Source organism: Nelumbo nucifera, chromosome 4 (genome assembly GCF_055504915.1).
Source record: "Nelumbo nucifera cultivar China Antique chromosome 4, China Antique-T2T, whole genome shotgun sequence".
Taxonomy (NCBI): domain Eukaryota; kingdom Viridiplantae; phylum Streptophyta; class Magnoliopsida; order Proteales; family Nelumbonaceae; genus Nelumbo; species Nelumbo nucifera.
Genome location: NC_142652.1, coordinates 63,042,176 through 63,063,985, shown reverse-complemented (window position 1 = coordinate 63,063,985; position 21,810 = coordinate 63,042,176). Strand labels below are relative to the sequence as shown.

Genomic DNA, 21,810 nt, shown 5'->3' with positions numbered 1-21,810 from the left:
TTTCATCCCTTTTTAACCTTTCCCATTTCGTCAAAATCTTCCCACAAATCAAACGTAGCCTAAGGTATGAATGGCGACGGGGCGGGTTCGAGGCGGGGATTACACTCCCCATCCTCGATCACGACCCCCAAATCACCCTCTGTCCCCATCCCTGATCCCCGGCGGGGAAAGGAATCTCCCCTCCATCCCCGACCTCGATGGGGATGAATTCCTCATCGGAGACCCAAATCCCCGACGGAGTGAGAGGTTGAGACAAAGAGATTGAGATTGAGAGAGAGAAAGAGAGAGAGAGAGAGAGAGAGAGAGAGGACCATTGGGATAGTTAAGATCGACGAGGAGAGAGAGTTCGATGGGTGACGACGTCACGACGACGACGGTTAGCGACGATAGGCGAAAGTTAGAAGGACTGACAACTGAAACTCTTCTTTATCTATTCTCTATCACTTTAGAAGGCACGGAGCTAGGGTTTTGAGTCTTCTGTGGCGATGACGGGCGACAGTGACGGCGGTCAGCGAATCGGTGACGAAGAGTCAAAGACGAAGGCAAGCATGAAGCTAGGGTTCACGGGTTTTGTTGTTCTGGATGCAGAGTTGAGAGTTCTCGACTTCTCTCTTCTCTTTGTCGTGGGTTTTAGTTTAGTGTTTTACACTTTTACTATTTTTCAAGTTTTAATAATTAATATTTTAAAAACAAATAATATTATATAAATATATAAATTTATAATATATTATATATATTATATATGATTATATATAAATATTAATCAGACACGGGCAATCCCCGCCCCCGTCCCCAATGGGGAATTCAGGGTAGCCTCATCCCAACTTGTCCGTTGCTTTTCAAACACCTCATTAATTATGAACACTTGCCCGCTCTTCTTGACTTCACGAAGTACCATAACTTCGATTTAGCACAGACCTCATTGGTCGTCCATAGCTTCATACTGTAGATCTTAGAATGCTCATCTATGTCGCAGGGAAGAGCCCTCTCCCTAGTAGTTTAGTGAGTCTTGTTGAGATGACTCTCAAGTCTTAATGGCAACTTAGAGATTGTAACAGCGACCATCAACTCTTCCGATCTCTTATCTCTTTGCACCGACAATGTCTAAGTGCTATTTGAACCGACAACCACCACTACGCGATTCTGCAATACTCCATATCTCTTGTAACCGCGACCTTAGGCTTGTAGCGGCAACTTCCACCCACCTGAGCGGCAGCTGAATCGGGGTAGGCTCTCTTGGATCTTGCAAATTCCATTGAAACCGAATATGTATTAGTGAGGTTTCTGTTTTGTGTCTCAGTGGATAGCGCAATCCCTTGCCCGTGGAAGTTATGCCGCATGAAATCTCTTGGGGTTTCACTCAAGCAAGCCTGGAGTTAGGGTTTTTCTACATAAACATCTTTTAAATTCTGAGTCTAGAAATTTGAAAGTAGAGAGTAGATGTACGGTATGGACTGTTAAAGAAGTCAGAAGGAGATCTAAAGACATTACTTGGAGAAAATTAGTTTTGTTTTTGTGTAGCACTGAAGGCATCAAGGGAAAGAACCGTTGGTTATCTCCTGGAAATGATTCTGATTGTTTGGGAGTGCAGAAGAGTGGGGCGAGACTTCTTCTACAAAGAAACTGAAGAGCTTTGAGACGAAGAAGGGCATCGCTCTTAAGCCTGGGGTACATTATAAATCCTTACTCTATCTTTTTATCTTTCCTACTAAACCCTAGTTTCTACTTTCTATTTCGCCCTCTTTTGGTGTTATTGTTTCATTTTCTTGGGTACTAGTAATCTAAATCTGCTGTTTGAATGTGGTAGATATCGTTGTGGGAATGTGCAATTTGTTAGGAATCACATCATGGATCTCTGTGAGTAAAATATCTTGAGCTTCAGTGTTCTTCTTTAATCTCTTTTCGTGATTTGTTTTGTGATTATTTTTTTGGTTTTGCTTGATCAGGCAGCGAGTGCCAGGTGAAACAAGCAGGCGCATTGACAGAGTGTACCCTTGCTTGAGGTATGTATGAATATGTCAATGTCTATTTCTTTGATTTCTATAACCATAAATCGTAAGGAAAAAACCACAAAAACAAAATAACGAACAAAATATTCACATAGGGCGGCATTCAGTGAGGTTTTTTTTTTTCTTTTTTTTATTGGCAACACAAAATAAATCTTTCATAATTTTAATCCAGAATGTATGATTTTAAAGAAAATGTTTGGATGGTGGTCAATGGTTCTGTTTGAACTCTCTAAAAAAATGATCCATGGATGGAATGGTCTAAAGACATTGGATCACGCAAGCTTTTGCTGTAAGCCCTCTTATGTAGGAGCCATCAAATTATGGGTACTGATATTTTAGTATTTGCTATATGGTAAATATTCAAGGTCCCAGTCAACAACTTTGGGTCCCTTGTCTCCATATACGAACCAATCTGTTCATCCTAATCTTCTTTAATGGAAAACAAGGATGATGTGCCTAAAGGAGATAAGCTTCTTGTAGGCTCCTGTTATTGCAAGGTGCCTCTCCACCTGCCAAGTATCTCTCTCACCAATTAGGCTTCCATGCATTGTCTCATTGGATTTGTTGGCTTTTGTGGAAGTTGTTACCATGGTAGTAAAAGAAGCTTGCCTTGGAGTTTTAAAGAACACGAGGATCAAAAGGCTGATTTTTTCTAATACTAAACAAACCACAATCAATGGAATTCCTAAAGTTGTTTTTTGAAGATAAATAAAAGGGAAAATTCCCGATTAGTACCTTGTACTTTGGGCCTAGTGCCACTTCCCTGAACTTTAAAATGCGACAATTTAGTACTCAAACTTTCGAAATGTGCCAACCCAGTACCTGTCGTTGGTCAGCTGTTAAGTGGCATGCAAAAGGACACAAATGCCCTTCGAGTGTCATTCAGTTTTCTTTATCAACCATTAGAACTAGTTTTCCTCCTTCTCCCACCACTCCAACAACCATCGATAAATCTAACTCATTCAACCATATCCACCATCCCCACATGCTCAGGAAATGCACCTAACGTTTTCTCATCTCCATTAGAGCCACTCAATTCTAGCCCTTTCATAATGAGCAGGATACTTATTTCTGTAGATGAAGATGATGAACAACGTTTTGAAGGGTAATTTTATCATTTTCAAAATATTTAATACACACATGCCATCACATGATACACATAGTTGACGGTCTGTTAACAATAGGATTGGCACATTTTAAAGTTCGAGGACCAAAGTGGCACTAGACCGAAAGTACAGGGTACTAATCGAGAATCCTAAATAAAATATAAAATTTATTCAAAGAAGAAGAACAAGGTATAGAAAAGGTGATGAGAAATCACCTATACCCAAAAATTATCCATAGATTTCTATTTCTATTTACTTAATTATTATCCATTGATTTATCGAGATCATGTGTCTATCCCAAGTTCAACGACGGATTTTAATGGAAAGCTAATGGAAGGAGGTCTTTGTCTCATGGTCATAGTACAAGGGGTCTTTGTCGCAAAATAAAGTACAGGGGGGGTCTTTATCATAGACCCCAAAATATAGGCGGGTCTTTGTAATTTACCCAAAAAATAATTTAAGCACCAATAATTTAACAATGATATGATTTTAAAAATGATGAAATAAAATCACGCAGTTTACTCATATAGTTGGGATGAGCTTGAATCTCTACCCGAAGAAGATTTTGGGACTTAAACAAATATTTTGTGCCTTACCACAAAAATAATTAAATATAAACTAACAATATTTCTTCTACACGAAGTACATACATATATATGCATCAGTGGATAAGTGATTAAAGGTAAAGTGGGCTTGGGTCAAGTTCTTATTTTATTGTTAAATCCAAGCACAGCCCAAAGCTAGAAGATACAACAAGTCCAATCGGTGCCAAGGCAATGAAGTAGAAACTAGAAAGTAGAAACGATCGGTTTTATTGAATTTTTTTTTGAGCGGTTTTATTGAATTTTACTTCCCTGTAATATGAAAAATCAAAGTGAACCTGTGAACGAAAGAGGGAATCGATTTACCTTCAAAACAGGGAATCTCTTCCCTACCCTAAATTGTGAATTATGACCGTTAAGAGTGTCTCGTTGTTCTTTTCCCAACGGCACTGAAGTGAGAAGGATTCGCCGACAGAGATATTATCCTAGGGCACAGAACGGCAAGGCCTTTATTCACAATTCCAGTTCTTGACATATCCCTGTTTCACTGATGATCGCCGGATGAAGTTATTAGTTCTTTCTCTTTGGGTCTTCTTCAAGATCTGGTTTCTTCATCAAGTCTTTCTGCGGCACTGAACAACAGGTTTAGACAGATCTAGTTCTTAAGAGAGTCTTGTTTCACAATCTCGCCGGGTAAGGTTATTCGCTCGATAATGCTCGCTCTTCTTAAGATCTGGTTCCATTGATCTATTTTCTTTCTAATTTCTTATACAACGAAAAATGCATTGATCTGTTCCATTGGTTCTGGTTTTTTGTAGTTTCCGTTTTTTGTCTTTGAATGGAGATTCGAACGGCTTCACTTTTGATTTTAGTTAGGTTACCCTCGTTTTTTTTTTTGGTTTGGAGAACTTGCTTAGTTTGATTTCAACTTGCTTACTCTCTGTCTCAAAAGAAAATCTCTAGTTCTTTTGATTGGCTAATCGGTAGGACTATTTACCTTTGCTTTCTTCTTTTTTCTTGCTTCTATTCCGAAGTCTATGCTTCTGTTCTGGCTTAATTTCATATAAGTATAGTTATAGATGTATAATGCTAATCAGTGGCATCGGGTTTAGTGTTCACAATAACTATTTAGAAGACCTTCCAGTGTACCTTTTTGTTCAATTCAGGTTTCACAGAACTCTGTCAAGATAATTTCATTATGTCTCATATTGTGATCTTTCTTTCTTGTTTTATCTATTGCTTGAATTTCTGGGTTAAGCAGTGTTTCAGAGGATTCTATTAAGAATTATTTTAACAGTGTTATTTATATTTGGCATGCTACCTCCATTGAAGCCCAGCTATGGAAGGAGGGAAGAAGAGAGGAAGATGAAGAGACAAAACAGGCTTGGTTGTGTGGTTTGCAAGGCAGTGTAGTCTCTACAAGAGAAATTAAGGCAACTGAGGTTCCCAAGAAAAAAAGAGAAAAAAGAGGATGGTTTAAACACTTGGGGAAAGTCTGCATGGCAAGGTGGGCTGAGGGATGGCAGGTCCTATGCTCAGTTGGTGACAGGGGAATTAAATGGAGACGGGCTTGTTCCCGTTCAAATTTCAAAACAAAATGAACAAAGGTCGGCAAGGTTTCAGGGTTCAAGCCAGTCCTGTGAGCTGGTTCAGTCTGGTCCAATGAACCGAGGCTAGTCAACCAGTCACATGTTGTTTTAAGTAAACACGTGACTGGCAAAGGGATAAAGTGTTGGGCCAAGGCCCATCAAGATCTAATGGGTCTAGGCAAGTGAATAGGTCGACTTTTTTAAATCGGGTGGACCTAGACCTTAAAAAGCCACGCGCTTTTAAGTAGGCACGTGACCAAAGAAGATGGGGAGATGATGGACCAAAACGATGGTCTATCATCGTCTCCCTCGAGCAATTTGCAACCAACGCCTGCAGGAAGTAGGGTTAGCCGCAGTGGTGCGGCAAATCTGAACTGGGCATGTTGCTGATCAAAACTGAGGAAGGGGTAATTTGGCAGCTAAGGAATGAATTCAGGCACTTCAAACAACTTTTCTTTACCATAAAAAATGCTTATTCTGTCCAAGATTCCAAGGAACTTATCCCATAGTTTTGGAGATGTATTAGATCAGATGCCTGTGAGCAGAAAATCTGAATGTCATGTAATTACGTCTCTTTCACACTTTTCTCTACTACTCTCCCTCATTGAAAGATTGAGTCACTAGGGTCAGAGATATGATGGAGGGAAAGGTTTTAGCTTCAATTGAAATGAGATTTTCTCCATTTTGTAGCATGGAAAGATCCATGATGAACTTTAGAAGAAAGTAAAGGAGAATAAAGGGAGATGGAAGGGCAAAAGAGAGAAGAAAAGATTGGGAGTAAAGGGCCAATGGAAAGAACTACAAGATTGGTGATGGTCGTTCAAATGGCCTGGGAGAGCAGGGAACATAGAACCAAGAAGACTAACTGGATGTGAATTCACACCCGCATCCAACTTTCTTTCCCTGATGTTGTTTGCCTTAGCCAAACTATGTGGTGAACATGTTTAGAACAATCAAGTGTTGAACAAGTCGAGATCAATGAAACATGGGGGACCCTCATGGACCAACTCCTGTAATGTTCAGGATCAATGTCTCATCCACAGACTCCACCAAGTTGGTTTTTACCCAATAAAGAACTAATAGAGGACAAATATTCATATCTAAGCATTTATCTTTTTGTTGACTTCATCCTATGTGTCACATCATAGGTGTTAAGATTAATCAGATTTTATAACAGACATTGTCTAATGGTAACAGCATATGTTTGCCTTTCCAAAGCCTGTTATCTTAGATACAAAAATGACAACTCCCATTATCTACATGCTTTTATGATTATTTTGATTGATATTTGAGAAAAATGATTGTGGATTTCGATTGAGTAATGAGTATCTCAGAGCAAAGGCAGCCATATTTTGAATTTTATCAAGTACCGGAAGGAGCAAGTTGTTTGTTTTGTTGGGCATCTATCCATGTGTCTACACAGCTGATGCAAATGCATAAAGATAATTATCATATTTACCAAGTTCTCTAATTCAATTACAACATTTTCTGTTAAACTGCAAATATCTTGTGTGGAGTAAAAGTGTGTCTCCATTCATTTGCTTTAATAATGAAATCTCTATTGCTGAACTACTTGACTTTTTGGCAGGAGATATCCATGGTCAGTATTCTGATCTTCTTCGGCTTTTTGAATATGGTGGACTCCCACCTGCAGCAAATTATCTCTTCCTTGGGGATTATGTGGACCGTGGTAAGCAGAGCATAGAGACCATTTGCCTTCTCCTTGCATACAAAATTAAATACCCGGAGAACTTTTTCCTTCTTCGGGGCAACCATGAGTGTGCTTCCATCAACCGAATATATGGGTTTTATGACGAGTGCAAGAGAAGGTTTAATGTCCGCCTTTGGAAGACATTTACAGATTGCTTCAACTGCCTTCCAGTGGCTGCTCTTATTGATGACAAGATCCTTTGCATGCATGGAGGATTGTCCCCTGACTTGAAGAACTTGGATCAGATATGGAATATTGCTTGCCCTGTTGATGTGCCCGATCAGGGACTTCTCTGTGATTTGCCATGGGCTGATCCTGATAAAGATATACAAGGATGAGGAGAAAATGACAGAGGTATCTTATACATTTGGAGCTGACAAGGTCACTGAATTCCTTCAAAAACATGATCTAGATCTCATTTTCCGTGCTCATCAGGTAGATATGATTCAAATGCCATAGCCTGGCTCTTTTGGCTTGCTTAATCAACTTTTGTTACTTCATTAACATATGCATCTATCGGCTTATGTCTAGGCCTATAGATTTCAGTTATGCATCTAACATCAAATCATGGTCTAGATTAGTGCATGTTTCATGAAATCATAGGGTCCCATCAGAATGGCATAATTCATAATCCTCACTAAAAGTTATGGCAGACAAGTAGGGGTGCTACAACTTCCATATCTAGTAGTGGACTTTCCAGTGTGACAGAAGGTAATTTGGGTGACTAATGATGAAAAATAGATATGAATAAACAAAGATACAGCTTGCTGTCCACCAAAGTTTGAGTAGGAACTAGATTTCATCATGGAAGCACTTATAGAAGTAAAGAAAAAGAACTGTTGCTCAGAGTTTCCAAGGTGCCAAGGCAAGGCTAGGTGACCATGGCGGGGCGCCCGGGCACCTAGGCACCTAGCCCTCACCTAGGCGATGGAATTTAAAAATAATAAGTTGATGGATTTCTACCCATTCTGAACTAGTTTCTTTGGATTTATGTATTCTGCACTTTTGTGCTTGTGTTTCTTGCAGTGTTGCTTCAAGTAGGCAAAACAATTTATTAGAGTTACAACTTATAACTTAGGAGTTGGAACTTAAAAGAACTGAAGGGGGTGGAGCCCGTATTTGAGATCAACAAAACATAGGGAACAAATACTAAAATAAAAGAAAATGAATGTGAAAAGTAGGTGGCAGAGCTCCTGTTCTAGACTCAGAAAAACTGGTGAAAAAATATTAAAATAATAGAAGAAATATGAAGAAGAAAAGAAGGGGTGAAGCCCTGTTCTAGACCCAGAAAAGCTGGTGAAAAAATACTAAAATAAGAGAAGAGTATGAAGAAGAAAAGAAGGGGTGGAGTCAAGGAAGTTATTGTTCTGACTTTCAATCCGCCAACATAGTATCCATATTCTCAATCAGCCGGTTCCAATGAGTGAGAGAAGAGAGATGGAGAACAGGTTTGTAGAAGTTGCAAAATGGAGGAAAGGGATAAAGATTGAAGCAAAAGTTTTCATTCTTGAAGAGGTAAGGATCAGAGGCCAGCAGAGCTTGAAGATTAGGGAGGCAGAGAGAACTACAATATTGCTGGAAGGTCTTGAAGTGATCGAATGGATGCAGAAGTTTGTTTAGAAGCAAGTTCTAAAGGTAAACAAATGAACTTTACAAAGTTCAACCTTGATGGAAGAAAGAGGTATGAGTTGGAATGCAAAAAGAATGCAAAAGGTTGTTACATAACTCTGTAGGAATTCTTTGGAGGAAGAAAGAAGCAGGTGGTCTGCTTCCCAGAAAGTAGAAGGGGTAATGGTTGGAAGGCAGTGGCACAGGTACTGAGTGACTTTATTCAGCAGCTGAAAACAAAACAAGTAGAGGCTGTAGCAAAGGAAAAGAAAGGGGGTATACATAAGAGAATGGAAGAACCCAGTGATAGAAACTGGTTGATTGCAGAAAAAGGAAAAAGAAGTTCTAAACTAGTAGCATCAGTAGAAAAGGAGAACTGGGGGAAGAAATTTGTGGTGGAAACCTCAAGTTCACCAAAGGATTGGAGAGGTATTGCGCAGGCGATACTCAGAGAATTAAACCTGCAAAAGCCGATGGTGATTACTCCTTATGCCTCTTGTAAAGCTTTGTTAGATCTGGGTGAAGATGAAGTAGAGAGTTCAGCTTTAATTATTCACTCAGAGGCTGGTGCTGCCACAGTCTCGAAATGGTGTCCTCTCTCCAATACCAAAAGTTTTGTGATTGAGGACAATGTAATAGTCAGATTGCTTGGGTTACTTTTCAACCTCTGGAAGGAGGAAGTATTACAGTCAATAGTTGTAGTCTGTGATGCAAGATTAGATGGTGTGTTTGATTGTGATCTCCATTCAGTTGCAGTGATGTTAGGTGGTATTAAACCCAGTGATATTCCAAAGAAGATAGAGGTTGTTTCAGATGGTTTAGTTTACCCCGTTTGGCTTGCTACCTCCATTGAAGCCCAACTATGGAAGGAGGGAAGAAGAGAGGAAGATGAAGAGACAAAACAGGCTTGGTTGTGTGGTTTGCAAGGCAGTGTAGTCTCTACAAGAGAAGTTAAGGCAACTGAGGTTCCCAAGAGAAAAAGAGAAAAAAGAGGATGATTTAAACACTTGGGGAAAGTCTGCATGGCAAGGTGGGCTGAGGGATGGCAGGTCCTATGTTCAGTTGGTGACAGGGGAATTAAATGGAGATGGGCTTGTTCTAGTTCAAATTTCAAAACAAAATGAACAAAGGTCGGCAAGGTTTCAGGGTTCAAGCCAGTCCTGTGAGCTGGTTCAGTCTGGTCCAATGAACCGAGGCTAGTCAACCAGTGAATGGGCCGACTTTTTTAAATCGGGTGGACCTAAACCTTAAAAAGCCATGCGCCCTTTTAAGTAGGCACGTGACCAAAGGAGATGGGGAGATGATGGACCAAAACGATGGTCTATCATCGTCTCCCTCGAGCAATTTGCAACCAACGCCTGCAGGAAGTAGGGTTAGCCGCAGTGGTGCGGCAAATCTGAACTGGGCATGTTGCTGATCAAAACTGAGGAAGGGGTAATTTGGCAGCTAAGGAATGAATTCAGGCACTTCAAACAACTTTCTAGATATATGCTCATCCAAATAAGATGGATTAGAAGATCTGCAAACAGCATGGCAGATGGCCTAGCAAAACAAGGAATTCAGAGACAACCCATGTTTTGGGCTCATGTGAAAATTTGGGCTGGGTTTTTGGGTTTGCTGTTTTTTTTACAACCTCTAGTTGTATCTTTCTATTCTAAATTAATATTTCAATTTTTCTGTTGCTGATCAAAAAAAAAAAAAAATTGCTTATCATGTTACTTTGAACAGTGAAAGAAACAGGGCCTTTTACCTCTTCTGACTATAGCCCTCCCCCCTCCCCCATAACAGAAATGTTTTCCTTCAATTCAGTCCTACATCCTAAACATCCTAAAGACCACCACTTTATATTACATTCTATCATTTATGGGCGATAATTGGTGACAGTTGCTGCATTACATACTAATACGATTATATGCCCATTACTCGCTCTGTCTCGGAATCAAAGCATCTACTGGCCAACATAAAATAGAGTTACACATAGTACACCTTTACACATATCATAGAAAGATCATTCGCTAGATCCTTCCACTAATGATCTCTTCGAGATTGTAAAAGATGGCGTTCTTCTATGGTGATTTCCCTGTTAATCCCTTTGCTTTAATTTGAATTTGGAGATGGTTTTCTTTCTTGGTTTTGGGGCTTTGTAATCTGAAGGCATATTCTTTGATGTAGTAAACTTATCAATGTGGCAGTCCCTGGGACACTGATGAACGAGCAATCAATACAAAGAGGGTGCTGAACCCTTGGGAAAGGAATGAAAATCTTACACTATGCCTCGATTCTGCTAAGGCTATTGGATGTACAGTAGTTAATATTGGCATGCAGGACTTCATTGAAGGGTAAGTATACATGCTGTTTTAGTCGTTAGTTCTTTTCTATTTTCAAGAATATTTTGGTCCTGTCACTAGTTTTTTGATAGTTTTCTGAATATTCTGTTCCATGCCAAAGTACAAAGAAGTAAAACTTATTAACCTAATATTTATTAGGTTCTTTTCATATGAACCCTAAAGATTATCTAAAAAGTGCATGATAGAAAGCCTGTAAACTTCAAACAAGATTGGAGTTTGCTATCTATGTATATTTCATTATTCTGCCCTTGCTTGTACAATAGTCGATACCATATGCTCGGTAAGTACAATGTTAAGTTACATGTTTTGTGTTGTTGCACTGCACATTCTTTTTTCTTTATTTGGTCCTTCTGACGACTTTCGTTGGATTTTTGTTATTTTCTTCCTCTATAACGTTGGCATATTGCAATCTATGAACAAATGTATATTTTGAGAAGGATTTTTGTTGCATCATGTTGATTTTGATTAAATTTATTTTTTCCCTCTACTAAATTATGGAAGTTGGTAGGGTTCTCCTAAGTGCTAGAAGTTTCTGGTCAGTACGAATATTAATATTCTCTGTGCTTTTTATTTTCTCTGTCATCTAGTGCTTCGGTTGATATCTCTAATCATTAAGGTATGCTCTGGTTGTCATCTAAAAATCACTATTATATGAATGAAGTTTGAGCTTTCTTTAGACTTTAGAGTGTAAAGTCTTTATTCTGGACTGTAATTGTTTGAAAGCCATTTTTCTATTTTGACTTTTGAGCACATGGTGATGATACAAACTGAAAATTATATAAGTAATATTTTCTATAATTGAAACAATTACTTTGATGTTTTAACCTTAGATACAACTACGGGCGGACCTCAATTTGAGGAAAACACCTCAATTGGTGGAGTTAGTTGATGATAGTAAGGTGAAATAGCCTTTTTATAGAAGTTTTCTGCTTATTTGTGATTTTTTATAAAATGTTATTTGCTACTTTTTAGTTCATATGTTGTATTTTGTTCGTAAATCGTTAGGATGTGGAGGAGCTGATGAATCAACCACCTGAGAAGATCTTATTGAGATGGATGAACTTTCAACTGACTTTCTCAGCAGATGTGAAGGTAAGTTAAAATTGGGTTAATAGATTCCCCTTTTCTTTATTTCGTTTGTGTGTTCATAATCACTATAACCTACCTTTGACTTTCTCAGTAGCTTGAAAACTTAATATGGTAGTGTACTATCTCAAAGTGGATATGAGATATCTGAAACAAGTGGTTCATCGAAACTTGAAATCCCATTTAGTTATATTTGGCAGTTAGAACTAAAAGATGTTTTATAACTCAATTTTATTTCATCCCACTTGGTGCTCGAATCCCAAAAACCAAAAACCAGAAACCAGGCTGAATGTTTCATTGAGTTAATTGAAATCACTTGGTAGTAAGCACTTTCCAGTTTCCATACTTTGAACGCTAGAACATGCCTCCTTTTCTGATCAGTAATTGGAAGGCCCTCTTCCTCCTCCTTGCACAAATATAACAAAAGCAAGTGTGCAATTAGTGAGCATATGCAATTGCAACTTGTTTAAATCTCAAAATTAGGACAAGCTACTTTGTAGTAACAGCATCAAATGCATCAAAGTTTAGTTTATGCTAATAAGTCATTTGCTCTAATTAACTTTAAAAAGTCTGAAATCATTGCTATCCAAAACTGGTCTTTGGAAGATTTAAATAGCTGGTAAATTCTTGGGATCTCCAAAAAAGGCAAAGTGAAATATTGTGTTCTATACCAGAAGTATTCATTTGGCAAGAGAGAAAAGCAAAGTGTTTTTAATAACAAGAAGTACTTAGGAATAATATCCTCTAGTATCAGTGGTAGAGGCTTCATTGAAGCAGGTAAGGGATGATAGCACATGCAATCAAGGGATCAGATGTCTTGATGTAGAGGGCAATGTTGTTCTTCAAAGGAACAACAATGTTTTCTAGTTGAGGAAGTGTTATCTGGAAGGATTGGTGCCAATTTGGGAACGGATCCTAGAGGATTAACTGATTAAGTAAATCTTATTTGGTGCATGTTACTAAGGTTTTTTTGTGGTTAAAAGAGGGACTTGTTGAGACTGGACCCAACAATAAATTTAAGAGAGTTTTTTCAAGGAAGGTTGGTTCTAGAGCTACGAATCATAAGGTTCTTATTGATATTAACTCCGGTGATCAAATTAACATTCATGATAGTTCTGAAGTTGGGGAGTTGAAGAAGATTGGAGTTCTTGAGGTGAAAGGGAAGGGGGATGTGGGTAAAGCTTTGATAAGTAATGAAGTTTTGAACTTAGATAATGGGAAAAGGAAGAGTCGAGTGGACTTAAGGAAACTAGTGGAGAGGGATATTGAAGTTGGTAAATCTGTAGGCCTATTCTTTTTGGGTGGTGAGGCTTTTGCTAGAAGGGCTTTTGAAAGAGTTTGAGAAAAAGAAAAGGCGAAGTGAAAGAGCAACATTCAAGAGGAAGGTGGAGAGGCATGGGATGAGGGAGAGGGTCAGGATTTCAGACATGGAGGACTAAGTGCGATTGATGGGAGGAGTTGTGGAAGGGGGATGTGGGTAAAGCTTTGATAAGTAATGAAGTTTTGAACTTAGATAATGGGAAAAGGAAGAGTCGAGTAACTAGTGGAGAGGGATATTGAAGTTGGTAAATCTGTAGGCCTATTCTTTTTGGGTGGTGAGGCTTTTGCTAGAAGGGCTTTTGAAAGAGTTTGAGAAAAAGAAAAGGCGAAGTGAAAGAGCAACACTCAAGAGGAAGGTGGAGAGGCATGGGATGAGGGAGAGGGTCAGGATTTCAGACATGGAGGACTAAGTGCGATTGATGGGAGGAGTTGTGGAAGTTTGATCTGCTGGTTTTTACAGGAGGCGGATGCTGTTGTTTGAAGTGTTCAAGAGGGTTTTGGTTGGAGATTTTCTCATCTTGATTAGGGCTAGTGTTGCTTTGTTTAGTTCTTGGAATATGGTTTTAGTTTGGTTTTGTGTGTTGACCCTGGATTTGTGCTGTAATTTTTTTTTTTTTTTATCTTTTGCTGTTTGCTGTTGTGGGAGTATTGTTTTTGCTTTCGGATGATGTTTTATCACCTTTTAATTGTAATCCCTTGTTTTCTTTTTTAATGAAATTTTTACTCTTGAAAAAAAAAATCTTTTGTTCTCTAAGCTCCTCATATGGTGTTAAATGAGTTCAAAGACTACTGCTTCAAAGTATTCTTTCTGCATATAATCTGTGGGGGTAGTTTTGTAGTGCTCTTGTCCACCTTACTTGTGTTTCTTCCATTTTTTTGAAATACTTTCTCTGTTTTTTTTTTTTTTTTGTACAGTTAATGTATAGGAGTTCCTGGTATTTGGAGTTTTTAATAGCTATTGCCCATCTTAACAGTTATTGCGGTTTATTAGGTGAATTCCAAGAGGGAATACAATGAGTGAGAGAAATCTTTGTGTGAGACTTTATTCTTGTGAATGATCCAAACTTATCACAATTCATGAGGTTAAGGAAGCTAAATATGACTTTCACCATGACCAGCCCTAACTACCTTCATGTGTACAATGCACTTGATTGAACAATTGATAATCATTCGAGCTTGTTCACATCTGAACTACTAATGCATGAGGTTCAACAGTTGAAAAAGAGAAAAAGAAAGGGACAAAGTCCAAATGACTCCGCTGGCATGAACTGAATAGTAAAACTAGCGGTTTATGACATGAATCAGTCCTAACTCCGTTATTCCGAGCTGAATAGTAAAACTAGCAACTTGGAATATGAGTATTGTTATCTGCCTCAAGCCTGTGACCAGTGTGAGATGGAGCATAAAATGCACTCACACCAAAAAAAAAAAGAAAAGAAAAAGAAGAAAGAAGCAAATACCCCGTGTGAGATGGATCATAAAATGCACTCACACACAAAAAAAAAACAGAGAAAAGAAAAAGATGAAAGAAGCAAATAGCCCGTGTGAGATGGAGCATAAAATGCACTCACACAAAAAAAAACAGAGAAAAGAAAAAGAAGAAAGAAGCAAATACCTCGTGTGAGATGGAGCATAAAATGCACTCACACCAAAAAAAAAGGGAAAAGAAAATAAAATTTTGGTGACGGCTGAGGTTCAAAGGGACAAAATGTGGTTGAACACTCAATGAGGTGCAGTGACAGATTTGAGACCAAGCTCAAAGTAAGGGTTAAATTTGGCGGTCAAGGAGTTGATTTACATATTGAATGGAAGTGAATGCTAGGGCATGAAAAATTTCATATTCTCCCATTCCTTGACTCTTATGTATGTGATAAGAATGACAATTCAGAGGAATGAATCAAAATACCTACACAGGTTTCCCAACCACTCAATGTATTCTCACCCTAGAATTCATCCAGTAAATGGTAATAATAAGGGGGGATGATCAGTTTATGGTTGAGGTCTTTGCTTGAGGACAAGCAAAAGCTTAACCCACTTGTGAAGGGGTACCTTTCCCCTATGCCCAATCCTTGCCAATGTTTCCCTAAAGGGTGCAATGCCTACCTTCATCTCATCATACAAAGGCACCATCGCTCTATGGAAACTCTACATTGGCTAACTATTCTTGGGTGATGGTGCCCTCAAAAGGCCCAAAAAATGTGTGTATAACAGCAATGACCCAGTAATGGGTCCATACCTTTTTGATGATTATGTGCACCTTTAATCTTATAATGCTGGGCTTTCTGCCAGAATGGCAACCTATATTGTTGGTGATGATGGAATTAGGTAACCAGTTAACGATTTTGGTTCCAATTTTATTTTGATAGGCAAGTACTCTCTTTCTTTGTTTTTCGGTTGTTCTAGAGATTAGTGATTTTAGTCCGAGTTGGTTCAGAATGATGTGCTTTGCCTAAGTTTTCTAACTCAGTTATAATACAATTTTTTAGTATTTTTTCCTAGTTACACTAAGAACAATTGTTTGTGGTAGTTTGCAATAAATTATAGAGGTTTAAGATAGTTATAGGGACTTGTTAAATGCTTGGATTTTGTGGTTTTTATTCTATTTTCCTTTAGAGTTGTGGTTCAATCGTGCAATCTCTCTCCTCTCTCTCCTCGGGTGAAGTGTTTGTTACTTTTGCTTTTTGAGTACCAGAACTTAATCCACTTGTGAAGGGGTACCTTTCCCCTATTCCCAGTCCCTGCCAATGTTTCACTAAAGGTTGCAATGCCTACCTTCATCTCATCATACAAGGGCACCATCGCTTTATGGAAGACACTCTGCATTGGCTAACTATGCTTGGCTGGTGGTGCCCCACATCCTCTGTCGATACCCCAAACTCCACAAAATACCCCAAATGTGTATATAACAATAGTGAGCCAGTATTGGGTCCATACCTTTTTGATGATTATGTACAACTTTAATCTTACAATGCTGGGCTTTCTGCGGGAATGGCAACCTATATTGTTGGTGATGATGGAATCAGGTAACCAAGTAATGCTTCAATTGTTTTAGAGATTAGTAATTTTAGTCTGTGTTGGTTCACATTGATGTGCTTTTCCCAAGTCTTTTTTTGTCCTAGTTAGACAAAGAACAGTTGTTGCTTGTATTTTGCAATAATTAATTGAGGTTTGAGATAGTTTAAGGACTTGTTAGATGCTTGGATTTTTTTCTCATCGGTTCTTATTTTCATTGGTCATTTAAATGTTTAGAAGGAAATGCTATCTGATTTCAAGCAAGGAGCAAAAAAAAAAAAGAAATAGAAGCAGAAGCAAAAAAAAATAAAGAGTTCCTAGCAAGGAAAAATTCAAAAGAAATCATAGTCAAGGGGCAGAGAAAAGATAGAAAAATGAAAAGTGGCAAGCAGCAGAAAAATCAAAATGCACAACAATCAAGGGGTAGAAAAAAGTAAAATAATGATGAAGAATGTCAAGCAAAGGGGAGAAATGAAAAAGCACCGCCAACAAGGGGTTGACGCAAAGAGCCACAAGGAATTTCAAGCAAGGGCAAGAGTTTCGTTTTGGGAGAGTAGTTTCCTAACTAAGGCAAGACATGTGCTTTGAGCCAAATATCCTTTTCTTTGGAATACCTAAGAACCTCTTTATAACCTATAAAAGTCCTCTTGAGGCCAAAACATGGCTAGACTCTTCGAATTGGCGACGATGGAATTTGACTCTTGAAGTAGGGGAACCCAAGTGTTGTCCATTTGAACTACATATGGTCTGATTCTTGGGACTTAGCTTGAGGAGGTGATTCAGGTGTGGTCAATTTATTTGGGTTTTGTGCCATTTATCCTTCTTTGATGAAACCTGACCTAAGACCTCCCGGAGGTGTGTACACTAGGGGCATGAAGACATTTCCTTCCAAACTAGGGCAAGGGTGCTCAATTACTCATTTTGTCCTAGAGGTTTGGAATTTACTAGGGCAAAAAAAAAAAAACAAAAGGAAAAAAGATCAAAAAAGGAAAGGAAAAAATGGAAAGTAAAGAAAAAATAAGAAAATAAAAGTGAGGTAAAGGGGAAGAGATAGAGTGTTACTTTTGGCTTAGTCTAGAAATGCATGATAAGTGTAATGTTGAGAATGTCATTGACTATTTGTTACCCTTTCAACCCTCTTGGGTCAGGTTTAAAGAAATATCAAATATTGAATTGTTATTTATAAAAAAAATATAAACAAGGGAGGGGAAGTGGAGTTATTATGGGTGAAAGGATTTCTGTTTGAAAGTAGGGAAGCCAACATGGCGAAGGTGTTTCTGATTGGAGAAGAAGCTATGGGGTGGTTTCAGACTTTCATGGAGGATAGGAAACTTGTATGTTAAGAATCATTTGAATTTCCTGGGAGGAGGTATGTAGTGGAAAGAAGGGGAGTATTTTGGGGAAGGAAAAAGCTTGAAGGAGGAAACTAGAGAAGATAGAAGAGTGGAGACTCTGAACTTGTAGAAGAAACACAGGGGGTTACTAGAGACTCTGAAGTGGGAAAGCAGAAGGAGAAACCCAAAAAAGAAATAGAAATGAAAATTTTGGCTAAAGCAGCAAAGGATTGCAGAATGGTATAAGTTTGATAGTACCACCGCAAGATTGCAAGAAGAATTGCTGAATTGTTGAAGTTAACCCCCTTTGAAAAATGTAAAGCCCTTCTAGAGTTTTTTTTTTTTTTTTTGACGAGTAAAGAGATAAGATTCATTAATAGAGAATTAAAGTAACAAGCTTCCCATGGAGAGGCACGAGTTGCGTCCTCTCCAAATAGCAGGGAGAAAGACAAAGGGAGACAGATAACAGAAAACAGAAACCAAAAAACTGAAAACGGGAAACAGATTCAATCTATAATTGAGCCCAATATATGCTTTCCCTGTTTACCCCTTGCTTTGCAAGGCCATCAGCCATAGAGTTAGCAGAAATCCCCACCCATTGTATTCTCACTGTCAAACTTCTTGTCAGGCAGTTGAATTTTTTAATTTCATTCTTAAAGCACCACCCTATAGAGTCCGGGTTTTGTAGCCATCCCACACCTATCTGCACAGCTAGTTGTACTCCTTGGATAGCAGCTGCGAGTTCCGCCTTAACAGAGTTTCCAGCTCCTGTGGGCCCCGAATAGATAAGAACCACATTCCTAGCCTCATTCCTCAATACCCCTCCCACCCCTGACGGACCTGGGTTACCAAGACTAAGTTAGCTGAAGACAATCACTTTGGACCTTCCTTTTGAGTTAACCCATCCTTTCCTTTGTTTTAGGCTTCCATATGCTATGATGTATATTCTAAATTTGTTGTATTTTATTTTTTTGACAAATAATAGTAGCATTTTATTTATAGATTTAATGTAGATACAAGAGAATCCTCAATAAAAGCACACAAACATACAATAAAGACCAAAAGCAGTTTCACCTTACTGCCCTCCCCCCCCTCGGTTTAGCAAGTACTGCAGCAAAAGTGTAAAAGAGTTAGCACTTCTCACTTCCATATTATGGGTCCGCCACTTAAATGTAAATATCAATTTTTTGATTTACATAAGTCCTTTTTGTAGCCAATTAGAAACGAACTTAGAGTCATCTTCAACAATTAATCTTCTAATATTTTGCTCTTTTGGCCTTTGCATTCCTTGCAGTATCAACTCTAAGTGAGTCACCTGTACCAATTGGCCTCGAAAACAAAGCCAGAACTTTTCCTTCATCTTTGAAAACACCTCCAATTTGTTGTATTATATTAGTAATTTAGGTATCAAAAGTTCTGAATTAATTGTTCTATGCATTTCTATAACCTTAACATAGTTCCAGCTTTAGAAGATGAAGGAGTGACAATTATGAAAAGATGATTGGTTGGTTTTATGAGAAAAATAGGTTTGTAATTGGGTCTGATTTTGATCTGATCCAAAATCCACTTTATTATGTTTAAAATAAAGAATTTTAAATGCATTTTCAAAAGTTGAATGCTTTTTAACGCATACACATATAATAAATTTATAGAAATATAAAATACTGAATTGTTATTTATAAATAAAAAAAATATAAAGAAGGGAGGGGAGGTGGAGTTGTGGATGAAAGGAAATTTCAGAAGGATGAGGTTCAAAGAAGACCTCCAAGGATTGTTCTGTTTGAAAATAGGGAAGCCAACATGGCAAACGTGTTTCTGATTGGAGAAGAAGCTATGGAGTGGTTTCAGACTTTCATGGAGGATGCTATTCAGGTGCATAGGAAGCTTGTATGCAAAGAGTCATTTGAATATCCTGGTAGGAGGTATGTAGTAGAAAGAATATGTCAGCTGAAGAAATCACTTAAGAACTTTTTTGAGTTAACCCAACCATTTCTCTATTTTAAATGACTTGCTAGTTGGGATATTTAAAACATCTTGTAAAGCTTCCCCTCTCCACTCCTGCCCTCATTTTGAGTCACTCCTAGGACCATTCAGTTTAGTCACCCTTTTCTGTTTAGTCACTCCTTTTTGAGTTAAGCCTACCTTTTCTCTATTTAAAATGACTTGCTAGTTGGGATATTTGACACATCTTGTAAAGCTAATCCCCTCTCCACTCTTGCCCTCATTTTAAGTCACTCCTAGGACCTTTCAGTTTAACTTGGCTAGAGCTACTGGAGCCAAACAAAACTACTGAATCCTATTCAATTAAAATGCAAAATCAGTAATCCTAATTTAGGGCCATAGTTTAATTGAGTCCTGTTTATGTTTTATGCTTGTCATTAGTTATGAGACTTTCTTTTATAATTGATTTTAGTGCTGGCCACCCTACTAAGGGCCAAGAATTTCTTTTTATTTAATTAGATAATGCTATCGAACCATTATGATTCCAATAATATACATGCTTGCTCATGGTTGCTCATGGTTGGGTCATGCAACCTGATCCCTTGCCCTCAACTTTATTCAATCATAGAATTTCATACTCAGCTTGGATATTTATTTATTAAATTATTCAAAAACTTTTATTTATTTGATTTTCCCAATAATAAATGATTTATTTATTTAACTTTCTAAATTATTTAATTTTTTAACAAATTATTTTCCTCCCGCTCCCTTTCTTGAGTCCAATATTTAGGGTAGCCAACGAGTTGGATTGGGTTTTAGATAGATAGGAAATTTATTTATTTTTTACTTTATTAAATTAATTTAATTATATTGATTTAGTTTAATGAATTCGGTATTTTTTTTATTTTTTCTCTCTCCTTAGAGCCTAAATTTTAGGGCTATCAACGAGTTGGGTCTTGTGTCCTGTCCGAATATTTTGTTTCCTAATTATTTATTAAAAAATATTTATTGAATTTACTAAATTATATACTTTAATAAACAAATTCCTTCTCCTTCTCTCTCTCTCTCTCTCTCTCTCTCTCCCTCCTCGAGTTAGATATTTGCGACTGTCAATGGGTTGGTTCTGGAATGCTTGGACCAGTCTTGCACCAATAATAAGTGAATATTTATTTATTTATTTATTATCCATAGATTTGTTTTTACTTAATTTACTGAATTCTATAATTAATTAATTAATTAAATTCCTAACAACGGGGTCTCGGTTGATTTCCCTTCCTTTAGCTATTCTTTCATTAATATAAGTTATTGATTTATTTATTTTACAAAATTATTAAGTAAATTGTTATTCATAGATTTCTATTTATTTAATTTACTAAAAAAGACACGAGCCTAATATTTAGAGCTCTCAATTGGATAGGTATGGGATTAAACCTTTTTTATTGGTCGGGCCACGTTCAAGCCAGGCTTTGCCTTTATATCAATAGAACTAATTCATGCCCAAGTCTAAGCTCAGGCCAACCATCAGGCCTAGATTTTGAGCCTGTGCCCGACCATCATATAAATCTCGGATTGCGAAAAGGAAATGTCTTATTTTCTTGCCTAAGTAATTACTTTCAAATATCAGTAGCAGAAGTGGTTTCTGACCATAATTACTCTCGCTCTGTATTAAAAATTGTGCCCAATGCTGGTTCTTTAAGATAATAGCTGCTATCGAAATCTCTCTCTCTCTCTCTCTCTCTCTCTCTCTCTCTCCTCCCCAACCTAATATTTATAGCTATCAATTGGATAGGTGAGGAAACTAGAGAAGATAGAAGAGTGGAGACTCTGAAGTTGTAGAAGAAACACAGGGGGGGTTACGGGAAACAGATTCAATCTATAATTGAGCCCATATATGCTTTCCCTGTTTACCCCTTGCTTTGCAAGGCCATCAGCCATAGAGTTAGCAGATCTCCCCACCCATTGTATTCTCACTGTCAAACTTCTTGTTAGGCAGTTGAATTTTTTAATTTCATTCTTAAAGCACCACACTATAGAGTCCGGGTTTTGTAGCCATCCCAATACCACCTTGGAGTCCCCTTCTATTATCAGATGCTCCACACCTATCTGCACAGCTAGCTGTACTCCTTGGATAGTAGCTACGAGTTCCGCCCTAACAGAGTTTCCAGCTCCTATGGGCCCCGAGTAGATAAGAACCACATTCCTAG

At 38.0% G+C, this 21,810-nt stretch overlaps 1 long non-coding RNA gene across 4 annotated transcripts; it reads left to right on the top strand.

Annotated features, from left to right (window-relative positions):
• The first annotated feature begins 777 nt into the window (after window positions 1-777).
• LOC148800611 (uncharacterized) lies at window positions 778-19,205 on the top strand. 4 transcript variants are annotated; one of them, XR_016068698.1, is made up of 8 exons: window positions 778-1,668; window positions 1,808-1,857; window positions 1,947-2,003; window positions 6,835-7,392; window positions 10,738-10,904; window positions 11,744-11,812; window positions 11,919-12,005; window positions 18,960-19,205. It is a non-coding gene; the product is annotated as an uncharacterized LOC148800611 (long non-coding RNA). The 4 variants fall into 4 exon arrangements; XR_016068697.1 differs by lacking the exon at window positions 18,960-19,205 and having other exon boundaries at window positions 804-1,226; window positions 1,301-1,668; window positions 11,919-18,948; XR_016068696.1 differs by lacking the exon at window positions 18,960-19,205 and having other exon boundaries at window positions 11,919-18,948.
• The last annotated feature ends 2,605 nt before the right edge of the window (window positions 19,206-21,810 follow it).